Below are 6,859 nucleotides of genomic sequence, written 5' to 3' on the forward strand. Positions count from 1 at the left end.
CCTGAGAAGATGTATTAGAAAATATTAAAATGAATTATGTTAGTAATATTATCTAAGAGGTTTATAGTGTTAGTGGAATTCTTTCGAGGTTTAAAATGTTATCAGAAATACTTTGAGGGTTAAAAATATGATTTTCCCTTATTTATTTTGTAAACTGTTATATAAATTTTTATTCAAACATTTCATTCAAAGCAAAAGATGACTAAGACACTTTGTGTCGCAAATTCGAACACGCCTACTATGGGTTTTGTACGGACGCTTGATGTAGATCCTGTTGTATATTTAGCAGCAAATATCGAAACACCATCCTTCCTCACAATGTTTGATAAAATAGTATTTTAGATAATTAATTTTGTAAAATCCTTTATGTGGGAGGCCTGTGAACCATGTATTGAGTATTGGCATTAAGCCAAATCAACATTATTGTTAAATAATAGCAACAGTTTTGAATACGATTGAGCTTTGATGCTGCATGCCTGCATTCCATATGTAATATATATATCTATGGATGTCATGTCATTAAAGATTTTCAATTTATTTATTTAATTGATTTGATTAAATACCAAAGTGTCATCATTAATATATTGCGTCTAGAAACTTATCTCATGTTCATGTCGGCTGTGGAGTTTTTTAAGTCTGACCTAAGTGGCTAATTACGAATAAAAAATTAATTAAATATTATTTACTTTTCTCTAATAATAGTTGATGTTTATAAATTCTTTTTAGGACGAATCTTGCAAGAGCTCATATCTATCTTTTGGAGTGGGAAGAATATGTTCGCAGGATGGAGAAAGACTCATTCTTGTGGATGCAAGAAATCTGAAGGGAGCCTTTCATAAACTATAGGCCCTAATCTAGGATATGTCATGTATTGGATCATACAGGATTGTGATTGACTGTCCAACATTTGAGATGGGTACTGCTTAGAACTGCTATCGATGGCACAATGTCCGTACTCCGTCGGATTGTACAACAAGTTCCAATATTTTTGATACTTTTTTCTTGGTTAAAAAATCGGTTTATATATTCTTTTTCGTACATTAAATTCTCAAACGGACCGTTTAATTCGTAATGCCAAAGACATGATTGTTTTTAAGCCTTATGTAAACTATTTTATACCAATTTAGACAGCTAAACCAAATAGTTTATTTATGTTGTGCTGTTGAAAACAAAACTTATTTAAAATAATATTTATTTCTTTTGTAAAGATTAGATATTTTTTTTTTTTTTTGACAAAATACTTCATATTAATTAGATTAGGAATTCGTACAAAAGAGGAGGAGAGCCTCCTTAGCTAAAGCATCAGCCTGGCGATTCAAGTTTCTAGAAATGAAATTGAAAGAGCAACAATTGAAATTAGAGGATAGATTCAGGATGTCGTGGAGAATCCTGTGAAGTTCCTTTGAGTGGAGCTTCAAATTAAGAGCTTTGACTAGATTAGACGAGTCTGAAGCGAAAGAGATGGATTTGAGATCCGATTCGAGTGCACCTTCAACCGCAGTGAGAGTTGCCATTGCTTCGGCCATCAAGGGAGATCCAACATGGGATGCCGCAGAGGAGCCTTCAAGGAGTGTGAGTCCAGAAGAGTCTTTTGCGATCCATCCAAAGCCGGCGGTACCATCGGGTTTCCAAGCGGCGTCAGTGAAGCAGAAGGAGCTTGGAGAGACATTGGGTTGCAGGTTTGGGGGACAGATAGGTGTGATAGAAGGGGAAAGGAGCTGAGCCTGTTGCCATTCTTTTGCCCTCATGAGGGAAAGACACATCACATCAGAAGCTTGGATTTGCTTGTTACTGAACATCAGATTATATCTCGAGGTCCAGAGAGACCAAAGGATCCAAGGGGACAGGGGACCGCCATTAAGTCCTGTGGGAGGGAGGCACATGAGGTTGTTGGATAGTTTGATGCCCTCTTTAATGGAGAGGATGCTTTCTGGTTGGAGCATTGATTTTACAGGAGCCAGCTTCCAAACCTGCAGTGCAAAAGGACAGTGGAAAAATAAATGCAGAGAGGATTCAGACGCTCCACAATGGGGACATTTAACCTCTCCATTGACATGTCTGGTAAGGAGATTTTCACCCACAGGGAGGGCATTTTGGGCGATTTTCCAGAGGAGCAGTTTGGTTTTAGGAGAGGCTTTTTGAGACCAAATGTTGGCTCTCCAATTGAAAGTATCATCATTCAACGGAGTTGTCGGATCATCCACTTTCTCAGCAGAGTAGAGGGCTTCAAAATACCCAGATTTAACAGAATAGACGCCATCTGGATTTGCTAGCCAAGCCCAAGAGTCAGGTGCTCCTTTTTTACTCGGTTTCAAGGTAAGTATATCTTTTTCATATAATGGGAGGTGAAGTCTGATAAGCTCTTGATTCCATTCTCCAGTGTTGGGAAGAAGCAGATCCGAGACTCTCAGATTTTGAGCTGCTTCAGTTGGAGGTCCCATTGGAGATAAAGGAGAATTCAAGGAGAGCCACGGGCTTCTATAGACTGGTAATGTTTCGCATGTACCTACCATCAGTCCAAGTTGAGGTTTTAGGAGGTCACGACCCATACAAACACTCCTCCAGCCGTGGGATGCAGAATTTGAGACTTTGCAATTCAAAAAGTCAGAGGATTTGCAGTATTTGCCCCGGAGAACTCTTGAGAGGAGACAATCAGGAGATTTGAGGATACGCCAACTAATTTTTGCCAATAGCGCCTTATTAAATGTTTGTACATCTCTAAATCCCAGACCTCCATTTTTAAAGGATTTTGTCATTTTTCTCCAGGAGATCCAACACATCTTCTTTTTGCCATTACTTGAATCCCACCAGAATCTGGTTAGAGCAGATTGAATACGCTTGCAGAGGGAGTTGGGAATATGGAAGCAAGACATAGTATAAGTAGGCATAGCAGCCAAGACAGATTTGAGCATAGTGAGTTTACCCGCAGAGGAGAGAAACCGAGAAGATCAGCTCATGGCTCGCTGCTTAATCCGATCCACTATCTGACTGAAAAGATCCTTCTTTTTCCTACCAAACAGCTCAGGTAAACCCAAATATTTGCCTTGTCCTCCTTCTTTATTAATGTGAAGTTCTCTTTTTGCTCTGTCTTTAGTTTCCAGAAGGGTTTTCTTTGAGAACGTAATAGACAATTTGTCTTGATTTAATTTCTGACCAGAGGCCTGTTCATATTTTTGAAGGATAGATTGTAGTTTCCTGCAGCTTTGGAGATCAGAACGACAAAAGAACATGGTATTGTCGGCAAAGAGGAGGTGATTAACACGGGGGCTTCCTTTAGCAACTCTTAAACCGGGTAAGCTACCATTAGCCTGAGCTTTGTTACATAGACAAGAGAGTACCTCACTACAGATAATGAAAAGATAAGGTGATAGTGGATCGCCTTGTCTTATGCCACGTTGGGGAAACACTGAACCCTTAGCTTGGCCATTAAGGAGAAAAGAATAGGACACAGTAGTTACACATTGCATTAGCCATTGTATCCAAGTCTGATGAAAACCCATTTTGTTCAAGGCTGCTCTTATAAACTCCCACTCTAGCCTGTCGTAGGCTTTGCTCATGTCTGTTTTGACAACCATGAAGCATTTCTTCTGGGCTCCGGAGGTTTTAAGATAGTGTAGGGCTTCATGAGTGATAAGAACATTATCAGAAATAGCTCTTTGGGGAACAAAAGCCGATTGGTTTTCAGAGATACAAGAGTGGAGAACTGGTTGCAGTCTTTTGGCTAGTAGTTTGGATATGATCTTATAATAGACTAAGCAAAGGGCAATAGGTCTATAATCAGATACTCTTTGTGGACTTTGGATCTTAGGGATTAATCTCACATGGGTATGGTTGATTTTCTGTGGCAGGATACCCGAGATAAAGAAGGATTGGATCTCAGAGATGATCATATCTCCAATTGTATCCCAGTTAGATTGAAAAAAGCTAGCAGAAAAACCATCGGGTCCTGGAGCTTTATCTGCATGGATAGAGAAACAAGCTAGCTTGATTTATGTGGGTGTTGGCATTAAGATAAGCTTATCATTCATCTCTTTAGTGACACATAGGGAGAGGGCTTCATTGACCACAGTGGTTCTGTCTCCTTCCTCAGGGGTAAAAATTTGAGTAAAATAATCCGAGATGACCTTCACTATGTCACTTTCTTCATAGACAGGTACACCACTTGCAGACTCTAAGACAGAGATGGTATTAATGGCTCTTCTTCCTTTTGTTGCCGCGTGAAAATACCCAGAATTCTTGTCTCCTAAAGCCCCATAGTTGTCTACTACGTTGCTTCCAAAATTCTTCTTCGTTTTTGTAAGCCACCAACAGCTTCTGGTTTACTAGATCAATAGACGCTTGTTCTGTTTCATTGATACACATCAGTTCCTCAAGCTGAGTTCTGAGAGAGCAAATCTCTTGTTGACTGTTTGAATGTTGTTCTTTTGACCAGGTGATGATGGCAGTTCTGCAAAGATGGATTCTCTGGTCAACCATAGCAGAGGGGTCAGAGTTCCAAGCCGCCATAACCAAATTCTTGACTTCCACATTCTCTTTTAGGCGTCTATCATATCTAAATAGGCCACAGTTTTTCTTTTTAATAGGATCAAAAGATGTGACTAGAGGGCGATGATCGGAGCCTTCAATCCTGAGGTACTCACTGCGGCCAGATGGGTAATCAATTATCCAGTCACTATTAGCCATAGACCTATCCAGTCTACACCGCACCATGTGAGTATGTCTCTTTCCTCTCCAAGAAAGAAAATTTCCAGAGTGTTTTAAATCGTATAGGTCACAAGTAGACATAAGAGATCTTAAATCAGAGAAGGATCCTTCAGGTCTTGGAGGGCCACCAACCTTTTCAGAACTGCAAATGATATCATTGAAATCACCAGTTAACATCCAGGGACCAGTTCTTGATGCAGCTATAATAAGCAATTTATCCCAGACTTGGACTCTTTTAGAGCGATCAGGCTCCCCATAAAGGAAGGTAGAGAAGAACGACTTTCCTTTTGCCTTAATGATTGTATCAATATAGTTTGGACAAGAATCAATAATCTCTACTTCAATACTTTGCTTCCAGAAAAGGGCAAGACGAGCCAGGGGATAAAGGAGCCACTAAATGGTGAGAAGGGTAATCAAGCCAGTTTAGGGTTTTGAGAACATTTTCAGAGGAAATTTTGGTCTCCATGAGGAAAAGTAAGTCAGGGAAAATCTTCTTTCGGATTTCCCTCAATCTCTGGACTGTCATGGGATTCCCCAACCCACAGCAGTTCCAGCTCACTATCCTTAAGGAAGAGGGGTTTGCGGATTCTGAAAATCCGCTACATGTTTCTTAACTGCAGGAACCAGAGAGATCTTGGGGGCAGTAGGTTTTGCAGTTTTTGAGGACCCAGATTTTGAAGTATTATTAGGCTCCTGGGATTTGGAAAAAGCCAGAGGGGTTTTAGCTTTACTGGAACCCACCTGAGAAGAACCCTGTCTTGGAGGCTGCTTTTGACCAGTATTTTTCTTTGATGAGCCCTGAATTAAATTTCTTTTCTGACTCTTGACTCCAGTGAGTTTGATGGGCGGCTTACAAGTTGATTTTGCTAAAGGAGGTCTACCTCGACCTCTCTTCACTCCTTTCCCTTTCTTTAGAGCAGGTGGAAGAGAGTCTTCACTGTGGGAGAGTCTAGAAAAAACATTAAGCTCTGGATTAGACAATAAATGGTGAGAGGATTCTGGAGCTGAAGCTACAGCAGCTTCAATAATCTGATCAGCAGTAGTACTCATCAAATTATTAGCCTCTCCTTGAACTACCCTCTGTTTTCTTGCTGCACTCTCTGCAGGATCAGCACATGATACATATTGAACAGTGACTTCACGCAATTCCCCCATAACATGTTCCTTTGTGGGAATAGTCCGGGTTGGAGAGGCGGCTCCAGTGGGATTCAGTAGCCATCTACTGGTCAGGTCCAAAGGTGGTGGAGGAGTTTGGGGATCAGGGGAAGATTGATTCCTTTCCAAGGGAGGGCGTCTTGACCTTGAAGAAACAGAATTTTCCTGGCAAAGTTGAGCCAGAGGTGGGGCTTTCTCCTTCCATTGCAACGGCTGGGGAGGGTATCTATGTCTGTCCCTGTGGATTCTGGAAGAAATCTGATCACGGGAGCTTGTCCTGCTATGGTGGTCAGTAGACTTGGTTGGAGAGTTCCTTGGATTATGGTAAGAGCGATTAGGGGCTTTTGCAGTCTGTTGTGGAAAAGACCTAACTCTCTCTTGGTCATACTTCCTTTTAGGGACATAAGTCACTTCCTGAGAGTATACAGGGCTTCTTGGTGTATACGGATGGTGCTTTGGAGCTATAAAGTTATCCATTGGGGTGTAGTAGTTCCTAGATCCTTCTCTGGATCCCTGAGGAAAGCCTGAAGAAACTATTGGTTTAGATTTTTCTGTTTCCAGGAGAAGACCCGGACAACTTTTCTTATCGTGGGTGAGTCTGCAGCAATGGAGGCAGTGGTTTTTTAGGTTTTTGTAGTCCAGAGTCACAACAGCTTCACTGCCATCAGGGAAGTCAACCACTGTTTCTTTTGTTATGGGTAGCAGGCCATCTATGAGGAGTCTGATTTTGGCTGAAGTGGGAGTAATCTCATGATCCAGGATTTCTCCTAGCTCTTCACCAATTGTCTCCAGCATTGCAGGTTGCCAGAAATGCTTTGGGAGACCTTGGAGCTCAACCCAAAAAGGAATCATAGAGGGAAAGGAGTCAGATATGACTGGTTCCCATTTTTGGAGAATAACCATCCAATGGTCAAAATGGTAAGGTCGATTGTCAAGAACTTTTTGCATATCCTCCTCAAACTCAAAGATAAATTGGAAACAACCTCTTCCTAGATCTGAA

At 41.1% G+C, this 6,859-nt stretch overlaps 1 long non-coding RNA gene across 1 annotated transcript; it reads left to right on the forward strand.

The window, feature by feature from the left end:
* Positions 1 to 3,853: 3,853 nt before the first annotated feature.
* On the forward strand, positions 3,854 to 5,069 carry LOC110226732. The gene is made up of 4 exons (XR_002330654.1): positions 3,854 to 4,296; positions 4,433 to 4,485; positions 4,584 to 4,710; positions 4,818 to 5,069. It is a non-coding gene; the product is annotated as an uncharacterized LOC110226732 (long non-coding RNA).
* Positions 5,070 to 6,859: the final 1,790 nt, after the last annotated feature.

Source organism: Arabidopsis lyrata (assembly GCF_000004255.2).
Source record: "Arabidopsis lyrata subsp. lyrata unplaced genomic scaffold ARALYscaffold_7, whole genome shotgun sequence".
NCBI lineage: Eukaryota > Viridiplantae > Streptophyta > Magnoliopsida > Brassicales > Brassicaceae > Arabidopsis > Arabidopsis lyrata.